Raw genomic sequence first — 13,403 nt, forward strand, 5'->3', positions numbered from 1 at the left:
GAGCGCGTAAACTCGCATGCCTGCCGCATGGTCACCGCGTGACCGTGGTGTTGCCATGTGTGGTACTTCCTTCACAACCTAGAAAAGTGGATACTATTTGGACATGCCAAAGTGGTACTTCCTTCACAAACTGTTGTTCTGAACAGAATAGAAAAATGAATATTTTTGAATTATTTTTGAACTAGGCAAGGAAGGTTTTTACATATTTGACGAAGATATGGCCCAAAGAATTTATGAGATTTTTTTGGGAATTTTGCGAATGACGGAAATATAGGTTGCTTCACAACCTAGGGCAAAAACTGCCACATGGACATGACACATAGGCAAAACTGATGAGATGGCGCCTAGTCATAGCAACCCACCACAATTTACAAGGCTATGACCATCTATATTGGTCGTTAACAACTAGAAATAAGGCAGCGGACTAGCGCTGTTTGCTTTATGACCATTTCCTCTAATGAAATTATGACCTTTCTGACCAAAATGGTCATTATGGTTTAGGGTTTAGAGCCCCCCAGACAGCTTTTGACCAATTGGTCTAAAATGGTCATAAATTTATGACCAATTCTTCGAGGGTCACTGACAGAAGGTCATAAGTTGACATATTTCTTGTAGTGCGTAGAACCCAACCGTAGGCTTGTCATCCAACATCGAGCGTAGGAGGTGCTCCAACTTACGAATAATGCCCTTGAGTGCGGTGATGTGTTCTTGCAACAGAATATTTTCACGAGTTAGATACTTGTTCTACACTCGAACTATTTCAATCATCTTGAAAGCTTCAATTTCAGCAGGGGTAAGAAGATTGTAATGAGGTTGAAGAATGTCTTCTTCTTCTGCTGCCGGAGCTTGATCCTCTGTGGCCTTTTTGATCCTATCATCCTTGTTGATCTCCCCGGGTTCTTCTCTCTTCAACTCTATCTTCATTAGCCAAGCATCGTCGCCCTCATTGTTGGAGGAGGGGGATGACATGATGCCTGGCCTTGACAACTCTAGCAGAAAATAGCTTGAAACAAAAGTAGAGGATATTTGCATGGTACGGCGGTCAAAACCTTCGGGAGATTATATAATGAATTTTTACTGACCAAAAGAAGTATCGTGCAAGAAAACGGAGTCCGAAGGACACACGAGGTGCCCACGAGGCAGGGGGCGCGCCCAGGGGGTAGGGCGCGCCCTCCACCCTCGTGGATGCCTCCTGTCCTTTCCGGACTACTTATAATTTTCCTATTTTCTTAAATATTCCAAAACAGAGAAAAATTGCTATTAGAACTATTTTGGGGTCAGTTTACTTACTGTACCACATACCTCTTCCTTTTTGGAGGCTGAAACGTTCTAAAAAGTGTCGCTTATATACTACTTTGGGGTTACGGTTTCAATAAAACTATTTTCAACATTTCTAGGATTACCTGAGACATAATGTTTGATTCTTTGACCGTTCACCACCCTCGGTTTTGTGCCTTCGAAGTTGTTGATTTTTATGGCACTGGAATGATAGACCTCCTCGATAACGTAAGGACCTTCCCATTTAGAGAGGAGTTTTCCTGCAAAAAAATCTTAATGAGAGTTGTATAACAATACATAATCACCTACATTAAACTCATGTTTTTGTATCCTTTTGTCATGCCATCTTTTAACTTTTTCTTTAAACAGTTTGGCATTTTCATAGGCCTGGGTTCTCCACTCATCAAGTGTGCTAATGTCAAATAGTCTCTTCTCACCGGCAAGCTTGAAATTATAATTGAGCTCTTTAATGGCCCAATATGCTATATGTTCTAGTTCGAGAGGTAAGTGACATGCTTTTCCATAAACCATCTTATACGGGACATACCCATAGGATTTTTACATGCAGTTCTATAGGCCCCTAATGCATCATCAAGTTTCTTGGACCAATTCTTTCTAGATCTATTAACAGTCTTTTGCAAAATTAATTTAAGCTCTCTATTGCTCAGTTCTACTTGACCTCTAGACTGTGGGTGATATGGAGATGAAATTCTATGATTAACATCATACTTAGCAAGTATTTTACGAAAAGCACCATGAATAAAATGTGAACCACCATCAGTCATTAAGTATCTAGGGACTCCAAACCTCGGAAAAATAACTTCTTTAAGCATCTTAATAGAGGTTTTATGATCAACACTACTAGTTGGAATAGCTTCTACCCACTTAGTAACGTAATCAACAACAACTAAAATATGTGTATACCCATTAGAGGAAGGAAAAGGTCCCATATAATCAAAGCCCCAAACGTCAAATGGTTCAATAACAAGTGAATAATTCATAGGCATTTCTTGACGTCTACTAATATTACCAATTCTTTGACATTCATCACAAGACGAGACAAACTTACAGGTGTCCTTGAATAGAGTAGGCCAATAAAAACCGGATTGCAATACCTTATGTGCAGTTCTATCTCCAGCGTGGTGTCCTCCATAAGCCTCGGGGTGACGCTTGCGTAGAATCTGTTCATGTTCATGCTCGGGTACACAACGTCTAATAACACCATCTAATCCTTTATAAAGGTGTGGTCATCCCAGAAGTAATGTCTTAAATCATAGAAAAACTTTTTCTTTTGCTGGTATGTGAAACTAGGTGGTATAAATTTAGCAACAATGTAATTAGCATAATCAGCATACCATGGAGCAGTACGAGAAGCATTTATGACAGCTAATTGTTCATCAGGAAAGCTATCATCAATAGGTAGTGGGTCATCAAGAACATTCTCTAACCTAGATAAGTTGTTTGCCACGGGGTTCTCAGCTCCCTTTCTATCAATAATATGCAAATCAAATTCTTGTAGTAGGAGAACCCATCTAGTAAGTCTAGGTTTAGCATCTTTCTTTTCCATAAGATATTTAATAGCAACATGATCAGTGTGAACAGTTACTTTAGAGTCAACAATGTAAGGTCTGAACTTATCACAAGCAAATACAACTGCTAATTTTTTTCCCAGTAGTAGCATAATTTCTCTGGGCACTGTCTAGAGTTTTACTAGCATATTGGATAACATTTAATTTCGTATCAACTCTTTGTCCTAGAACAACACCTACAACATAATCACTAGCATCACACATAATTTCAAAGGGTAAATTCCAATCAGGAGGTTGAACAATAGGTGCAGAAATCAAGGCTTTCTTAAGTATTTCAAATGCTTCTACACAATCATCATCAAAGACAAAAGTAACATCTTTTTGTAAAAGATTAGTCAGAGGCCTAGAAATTTTTGAGAAGTCTTTAATGAACCTCCTATAAAAACCGGCATGACCAAGGAAACTTCTTATACCTTTAATGTCCTTTGGACACAACATCTTTTCAATAGCATCAACTTTAGCTTTATCAACTTCAATAACTCTTTTAGAAATTTTATGCCCCAAGACAATACCTTCGTTAACCATAAAGTGGCACTTCTCCTAATTCAAGACAATATTAGTTTCCTCACATCTCTGCAAAAATCAATCAAGGTTGCTTAAGCAATCATCGAAAGAAGTTCCATACATGGAGAAATCATCCATGAAAACCTCAACAATCTTTTCACAGAAGTCAGAGAATATAGCAGTCATACATCTTTGAAAGGTAGCATGTGCATTACATAAACCAAAAGGCATACGTCTATAAGTAAAGGTACCAAAATGGCAAGTAAAGGTGGTCTTTTCTTGATCCTCTTTTGACACAGGTATTTGAGAGAAACCAGAATAACCGTCTAGAAAGCAAAAATGTGTATGTTTGGATAATCTTTCTAGCATTTGATCAATAAAAGGTAAAGGGTAATGATCCTTTTAGTAGCTTTAATAGTTTGCGGAAATCAATTACCATTTTATAACCCGTAACAATTCTTTGTGGTGTCAATTAATCTTTATCATTAGGAGCAACAGTAATACCTCCTTTCTTAGGGACACAATGGACAGGACTTACCCATTGACTATCAGCAACAGGATAAATTATACATGCCTCTAGAAGCTTTAGTATTTCTTTTCTTACAACTTCTTTCATCTTAGGATTTAACCGTCGTTGGTGATCTACAACCGGTTTAGCGTCTTTCTCCAATTTTATTTTGTGCTGGCATAGTGTGGGCTAATGCCCTTAAGATCATCAAGAGTATATCCAATAGCAGCACGGTGCTTCTTCGGAGTTTTCAATAATTTCTCTTCTTCTTGCTCTGAAAGGTTAGCACTAATAATAACAGGATATATATTATTTTCATCAAGATAAGCATACTTAAGAGTATCAGGCAATGGTTTAAGCTCACACACGGGATCACCCTTGGGTGGAGGAGGATCCCCTAGAATTTCGACAAGAAAGTTGTGTTTCAAAATAGGTCCCTGTTTAAAGAATACTTCATCTATTTCCCTTCTTTCACTCATAAACATATCATTTTCATGGTCTAGTAAATATTGTTCTAAAGGATCATTAGGAGGCATGACAATAGAAGCAAGACCAATAATTTCATATTTACTAGGCAATTCTTTATCATGGGGCTTTCTACGAAATTTAGCAAAATTAAAATCATGAGACATACCTAAACCAACAGAAACAATATCCTTTTTGCAGTCTATCTTAGCATTGACAGTATTCAAGAAGGGTCTACCAAATATAATGGGACAAAAGTTATCTTGTGGGGAAGCAAGAATAATAAAATTAGTAGGATATTTAATTTTCCCACACAAGACTTCAACATCTCTAACAATCCCAACCGGTGAGATAGTATTTATATTAGTAAGCTTAATAGTAACATTAATATCTTCTATCTCAGTAGGTGCAATATCATGCATAATTTCTTCATATAAGGTATAAGGTATTGCACTGACACTAGCACCCATATCACATAAGCCATGATAACAGTGATCTCCTATTTTAACAGAAACAACAGACATGCCAACAACAAGTCTAAGTTTATCTTTAGTATCGGGTTTAGCAATTCTAGCAGCTTCATCACAGAAGTAAATAACATGGCGATCAATATTATCACCCAAGAGATCTTTAACCATAGCAATACTAGGTTCAATTTTAATTTTCTCAGGGGGTTTGGGTGTTCTAATATTACTTTTGTTGAGCATAGTTGAAGCTTTAGCATGATCCTTTATTCTAATAGGGAAAGGTGGTTTCTCAATATAAGCGGTAGGAACAATAGGATCAACATTATAAGTGATAGTATTTTCTTCAACTTTAATAGGTTCAACTACTTTTACTTCAATGGGAGGATGATATTTAAACCACTTCTCCTTAGGGAGATCAACATGAGTAGCAAAGGATTCACAGAAAGAAGCTAATATCTCAGAGTCAAGTCCATATTTAGTGCTAAATTCATGAAAAGCATCGGTATCCATGAAAGATTTAACACAATCAAACTTACGTGTTATACCTGACTCCTTACCTTCGTCGAGTTCCCAATCTTCAGAGTTGCGTTTAATTCTTTCCAATAAATCCCATTTGAATTCAATAGTCTTCATCATAAAAGAACCAGTACAAAAGGTATCGAGCATGGAGCGATTATTGAGAGAAAGCCGAGCATAAATATTTTGAATAATAATTTCTCTTGAGAGCTCATGATTGGGGCATGAATATAACATTGACTTGAGCCTCCCCCAATCTTGAGCGATGCTTTCTCCTTCGCGATGCCAAAAATTATATATATAATTACGATCACGATGAACCAGATGCATAGGATAAAACTTCTGATGAAATTCCAATTTCAATCAGTTGTTGTTCCATGATCCAATATCATCGCATAGCCTAAACCATGACAATGCCTTTCCTTCAAAGATAAAGGGAAGACCTTCTTCTTGATAACATCCTCAGGCATACCTACAAGCTTAAATAATCCACAAACTTCATCCACATAGATTAGGTGCAAATCGGGATGCAATGTTCCATCTCCTGTAAAAGGATTAGCTAGCAGTTTCTCTATCATACCCGAAGGAATTTCAAAGTACACATTTTCAGTAGGTTCAGTAGGTTGAGGAGAAACTCTTTGCTCTACTGTTCGGGGTGAAGATACCCTGAACAAGCCCCTCAAAGGATTACTTTCCATGGTAACAAGTGACAGTAAATTTCAGCACACTATATAAATTTTTCCTTACCAAATTCCACCTACCAAAGGCGCTTCACTCCCCGGCAACGGCGCCAGAAAAGAGTCTTGATGACCCACAAGTATAGGGGATCTATCGTAGTCCTTTCTATAAGTAAGAGTGTCGAACCCAACAAGGAGCAGAAGGAAATGACAAACGGTTTTCAGTAAGGTATTCTCTGCAAGCACTGAAATTATCGGTAACAGATAGTTTTCTGATAAGGTAATTTGTAATGGGTAACAAGTAACAAAAGTAAACAAGGTGCAGCAAGGTGGCCCAATCATTTTTGTAGCAAAGGACAAGCATGGACAAACTCTTATATAAAGGAAAGCGCTCCCGAGGACACATGGGAATTATCGTCAAGCTAGTTTTCATCACGCTCATATGATTCACATTCTTTACTTTGATGATTTGATATATGGGTGGACCGGTGCTTGGGTACTTCCCTTCCTTGGACAAGCATCCCACTTATTATTAACCCCTCTTGCAAGCATCTGAAACTACAAAAGAAGTATTAGGGTAAACCTAACCATAGCATGAAACATATGGATCCAAATCAGCCCCTTATGAAGCAACACATAAACTACAGTTTAAGCTTCTGTCACTCTAGCAACCCATCATCTGCTTATTACTTCCCAATGTGTTACCATAGGCCCAAATAATGGTGTAGTGTCATGTAGTCGATGTTCAGATAACACCACTAGAGGAAAGACATCATACATCTCATCAAAATATCAAACGAGTACCAAATTCACATGACTACTTATAGCAAGACTTATCCCATGTCCTCAGGAACAAACGTAACTACTCACAAATCATATTCATGTTCATAATCAGAGGGGGTATTAATATGCATAAAGGATCTGAACATATGATCTTCCACCAAATAAACCAACTAGCATCAACTACAAGGAGTAATCAACACTACTAGCAACCCACAGGTACCAATCTGAGGTTTTGAGACAATGGTTGGATACAAGAGATGAACTAGGGTTTGAGATGAGATGGTGCTGGTGAAGATGTTGATGGAGATTGACCCTCTCCCGATGAGAGGATCGATGGTGATGACGATGGTGACGATTTCCCCCTCCCGGAGGGATGTTTCCCCGGAAGAACAGCTCCGTCGGAGCCCTAGATTGGTTCCGCCAAGGTTCCGCCTCGAGAGAGCGGCACTTTGTTCCGAAAGCTTCCTTCTGACTTTTTCTGGGCGAAAGACTTCATATAGCAAAATATGGGCACCAGAGGCCTGCCAAGGGTCCCATGAGACAGGGGGCGCACCCAGGGGGTAGGGCGCACCCGCACCCGCACCCTCGTGGATGGTGGGTGGCCCCCCTTTGGTGCTTTCTTCGCCCAATATATTTTATATATTCCAAAACTGACTTCTGTGGAGTTTCAGGACTTTTGGAGTTGTGCAGAATAGGTCTCTAATATTTGCTCCTTTTCTAGCCCAGAATTCCAGCTGGCGGCATTCTCCCTCTTCATGGAACCTTGTAAAATAAGAGAGAATAGACATAAGTATTGTGACATAATGTGTAATAACAACCCATAAAGCGATAAATATCGATATAGAAGCATGATGCAAAATGGACGTATCACTATCACCAAGTTACTGGAACTTCGTGATGAACTATAATATGCAAGGGATGACGAAAACGATTCCCCGAGCTCTTCGCGATGCTGAAATCGGTGACGGTAGAAATCAAGAAAAGCATCTAGTGTTGATGGTTGACAACACCACTAGTTTCAAGTAAAAGGGCAAAGGAAAGAAAGGGAACTTCAAGAAGAATGACAAGCGAGTTGTCACTCCCATGAAGAAGCCCAAAGCTAGACCCAAGCCTGAAACTGAGTGCTTCTACTGCAAAGGAAATGGTCACTGGAAGCGCAACTGCCCCAAATACATGGCAGATAAGAAGGATGGCAAAGTGAACAAAAGTATATATGATATACATGTTATTCATGTGTACTTTACTAGTGTTCATAGTAACCCCTGGGTATTTGATACTAGTTCAGTTGCTATGATTAGTAACTTGAAATAGGAGTTACAAAATGAACAAACACTAGTTGAGAGCAAGGTGACGATGTGTGTTGGAAGTGATTCCAAGGTTGATAAGATCACCATCGCACGCTCCATTTACCTTTGGGATTAGTGTTGAACCTAAAATAAATGTTATTTGGTGTTTGCGTTGAGCATAATATGACTAGATCATGGTTATTGCAATACGGTTATTCATTTAAGTCAAAGAATAATTGTTATTCTGCTTACATGAATAAAACCTACTGTGGTCATACACCCAAGGTGAATGGTTTATTGAATCTCGATCGTAGTGATACACATGTTCATAATATTGAAGCCAAAAGATTCAAAGTTAATAATGATAGTGCAACATATTTGTGGCACTGCCGTTTAGGTCATATTGGTGTAAAGCGCATGAAGAAACTCCATGCTGGTGGACTTTTGGAATCACTTGATTATGAATCACTTGATGCTTGCGAACCATACCTCATGGGCAAGATGACTAAGACTCCGTTCTTCGGAACAATGGAGCGAGCAAGATACTTATTAGAAATAATACATACTAATGTATACGATCCAATGAGTGTTGAGGCTCGCAGCGGGTATCGTTATTTTCTGACCTGCACAGATGATTTGAGCAGATATGAGTATATCTACTTAATGAAACACAAGTCTGAAACGTTTGAAAAGTTCAAAGAATTTCAGAGAGAAGTGGAGAATCATCATACCAAGAAAATAAAGTTTCTATGATCTGATCACGGAGACGAAATATTTGAGTTACAAGTTTGGCCTTCAGTTGAAACAATGTCGAATAGTTTCGCAACTCACGCCACCTGGAACACCATAGCATAATGGTGCGTCCGAACATCGTAACCATACTTTATTAGATATGGTGCGATCTATGATGTCTCTTACCGATTTACCACTATCGTTTTGGGGTTATGCATTAGAGACAGTTGCATTCACGTTAAATAGGGCACTGTCTAAAAATCCATTGAGACGACCCCATATGAACTGTGGTTTAGCAAGAAACCTAAGCTATCATTTCTTAAAGTTTGGGGTTGCGATGCTTATGTGAAAAAGTTTCAGCCTGATAAGCTCAAACCCAAATCAGAGAAGTGCATATTCATAGTATACCCAAAAGAAACTGTTGGGTACACCTTCTATCACAGATCCAAAGGAAAGATCTTTGTTGCTAAGAGTGGATCCTTTCTATAGAAGTAGTTTCTCTTGAAAGAAGTGAGTGGGAGGAAAGTAGAACTTGATGAAATAATTGTACCTTCTCCCGAATTGGAAAGTAGTTCATCACAGAAATCAGTTCGAGTGATACCTACACCAATTAGTGAGGAAGTTAATGACGACGATCACGAAACTTCATACCAAGTTACTACCAAACCTCGTAGGTCAACCAGAGTACATTCCGCACCAGAGTGGAACAGTAATCCTGTTCTGGAAGTCATGTTACTAGACCATGACGAACCTATGAACTATGAGGAAGTGATGATGAGCCTAGATTCCGCGAAATGGCTTAAGGCCATGAAATCTGAGATGGCATCCATGTATGAGGACAAAGTATGGACTTTGATTGACATGCCCGATGATCGGTGATCCATTCAGAATAAATGGATCTTCAAGAGGAAGATGGATGCTGATAGTAGTGTTACTGTCTACAAAACTCGAATTATCGCAAAAGGTTTTCGACAAGTTCAAGGTGTTGACTATGATGAGATTTTCTCACTCGTAACGATGCTTAAAAGTCTGTCCGAATCATGTTAGCAGTTGCCGCAATTTAAGAAATCTGGCAAATGGATATCAAAACTACATTCCTTAATGATTTATTAAGGAAGAGTTGTATATGATGCAACCAGAAGGTTTTGTCAATCCTAAAGATGCTACCAAAGTGTGCAAGCTCCAGCGATCCATCTATGGACTGGTGAAAGCATCTCAGAGTTGGAATATATGCTTTGATGACTTGATCAAAGCATATAGTTTTATACAGACTTGCGGTGAAGCCTGTATTTACAAGAAAGTGAGTGGGAGCACTACAACCTTTCTGATAAGTATATGTGAATGACATATTGTTTATCGGAAATGATGTAGAATTTTCTGGAAAGCATAAAGGATTGTTTGAAAGGAGTTTTTAAAGAAAGACCTCGGTAAAGCTGCTTACATATTGAGCAAGACGCTTGATAAGTTTTTTCAATGAGTACATACCTTGACAAGATTTTGAAGGAGTTCAAAAAGGATCAGTCAAAGAAGGAATTCTTGCCTGTCTTGCAATGTGTGAATTTGAGTAAAGACTCAAAACCCGACCACGGCAGAAAATAGAAAGAGAATGAAAAGTCATTCCATATGCCTCAGTCATAGGTTCTATAAAGTATGCTATGCTGTACCAGACCTATTGTATACCTTAGCATGATTTTGGCAAGTGAGTACAATAGTGATCTAGGTGTAGCACTACAAAAAAATACACTTCTGTGATGATACGTGTTTGTCACAGTAGGTCACATTTTTTGTCATGCATGTACATCCATGACAAATTTATGACAGAATCAAGATAGTCATACCTGTGCTGTCGTAGAAGTGTTCCATGACATTACCAAAATTATCATCACGGAAGTTTCCACTTCCATGATGATAAATCGCGCGTCACAGAAGTGCTTTAGTCAAGGGTGACCGACACGTGGAATCCACCGTAACGGAACGCCGTTAATCTATCGGGTCGGGTTTTGGATCCGATAACCCATTAACAACCCCGACCAATGGGGATTTTCCACGTGTAAAATCATCATTAGCTGGAGGAAACACGTGTCGGCTCATCGTTGGGACAGATGTCAAACACTCATTGGACGGAAGGCGCCTATGATACATTGACACGTGGCACGGCCCAACAAAGGCCCATTCCTGTGAAAAGGCCGGCCCGTTTGACTTGGTCAAAAGCTGGCCGGCCGGCCCATGGAAAGCCTGTTAACGGCCTGTTCGAATATAGCCCATTTACAGTCCGCTAACCTAAGGCCCGTTACGCCCTATCCGAATTAGGCCCAGTAGCGTCATCTGGGCCATCCAATATGATTCCATCCCGTTTTCACTTCTGGCCCATGTATGGCCCATGACGTCTTTCGGCCCATATGAGGCCCTATGTAACTCTTGGCCTACTAGCGGCCCGTGGTGAAACTGGCCCGTAATGAACAGTGTATCACTTTACACCCATTAACGGCCCATGGTGAAACTAACCCGTAATGAACAATGTATCACTTTATACCCATTAACGGCCCGTTATTCCGTTGGGCCGTTTCCAGCCCATGTTATCTTTCAGCCTTCTCAGAGCCCATTTATTCTTGGGCTCATTTCCAGCATTCATTTACTTACGGCCCGTTACTGTCATTTTCTACTTGTGGGCCAAATTCAGCCCGTGGTTACAGTCGGCCCATTTGTGGTCTGTTAATACGTTGGGCCGATTTCATAGCATCATCAAATACGGCCTATTAACGATGGCCCGTTATGGTCGGCCCATGAACGGATGATTCCAACTCTAGCCCGTTTACGGCCATAATGTGGTCTGTTTGGCCCATGTTTGGCCAATCGATTATACGGCCCATATAAGGCCCATTGATAATACGGCCCGTAGAAGGCCCATTGTTTCTACGGCCCGTAGAAGGCCCATTGTTTCTACGGCCCGTAGAAGGCCCACGATTTCTACGGCCAGTAGGAGGCCTAGTGTCACTACAATAAATATTAGCCCATGGTTATTGTGGCCTAGTTTTAAAAAATAGGTTATTGCAGCCACTAGCTAACCGCGGAAAAAGAACTGCAATGACTACAAGCAAACAAATAAACAAGACAACAAGGAAATAAATAAGCAAGCAACTAACGCTAGGCTATCACGGCTATTACACATATTACATCCACTGGGCATCAAAGTTCGCCACCAGTGAAAATATAGGGAACAAAGCAGCATATCATATACACTGGTTGTCAAAGTTGGCGACCAGTGCAAATAAACATTGCAGCAAAACAAATCCAGAACTGAAACCACTTCAAAAGATCTCAAGAAACAATATCCTGGGTACCCATAATGCTGGCAAGATGCTTAGCAAGCTTATTAACTTTCTCTTGTTTGGCGCTTAAATCCTCCAGCACTTGTTGTTGCACCAGAAAATATGCATCTGAATTCTGCAGGGAGTTCCTCAGTCCTTCAGCTTCCTGTCGCAGCACATCTGATCGATGTCTTTCAACTTGAAGTTGAGACTCAAGAAGATGAACTGATTCAGGCAGCGAGTTCGAAGAGCTTGTGCCAGCAGTACTAGCCAGTAACTCGAACACTACATCAAGACATGACTTTTGGGTTCCCTCACTGTCGTCAAGATAGTTTTTATCAGCTTTCTTGGAGACCAATAGGGATGTCTCACTATCTTGAACCTTATCTGCATTACTTCCTTTACCATTGGATAACGCGGTACTGTTCTCCAATATTGTGTCCGCATTCTAAAAGAGAAACAAGCAGACACATCACATGTTTGCCATGTTGTATATGAAACTCATTTTGGTAAATGAGTTCAGTAGTAAAGTGGACAGGATAACAGCATGAAACGAACATATATCTATGTACCATGGTCACTTTATGGTCTATATCATTCTAGTTTTTGTTGCCAAATAAAGATAGAGACACAGTTCAAATAATATTTGTTCAAGACAAAGCAGAATAGATAGAATATAAGTGTGGGTAACTATAGAGCAATAACAACACTTGTAATGTGCATGACATGAGAACATAACTGTTTATTCAATTGAAACTGAAATCAACATAGAGCAGGTTACAACAGCAAACCAGTTAAAGAAACAGGTTTAAAACATACATGTTGCGCCATTGGAGTTTCAATTCCATCCTTCAAATTTGAAAATAGTTGGTATGAGTAAATACAGTCATGCAAGAGCAAAGGAGTATGAACCATAGCTACAGAACCTGACCCAAGAACAAATCTTCTTCTCCTTTAAGCGTTGAGTTGTGATTCGGAGTGGTGGTCCTCGTGCTTTGGGCACTGCAGTTCCCTTACTAACTTCTTGTGTTTGGGTGCTCTGTGGTGGAGACGGTGCTGTGACAACTGGAACTGGGTTACTATCTGCCGGGGTTGGGGTTAGAAGGGGTGTAGCTGGTTCTCTGTCCAACTGGGTAGGGGTACAATCTGCGAGAGTCTGGGTTATGTGTGGTGGATCTGGTTCTTGGGCAAGTACAACCGTGGTTCTATCTGCATCAATTGGTAGCACTATCTTTTCTGAAGACTGTGTTATTACTCCCTTAGATACTGCCATCACGCTCTCCAATTCAA

This window comes from Triticum urartu, chromosome 2 (assembly GCF_003073215.2).
Source record: "Triticum urartu cultivar G1812 chromosome 2, Tu2.1, whole genome shotgun sequence".
Taxonomy (NCBI): Eukaryota; Viridiplantae; Streptophyta; class Magnoliopsida; order Poales; family Poaceae; genus Triticum; species Triticum urartu.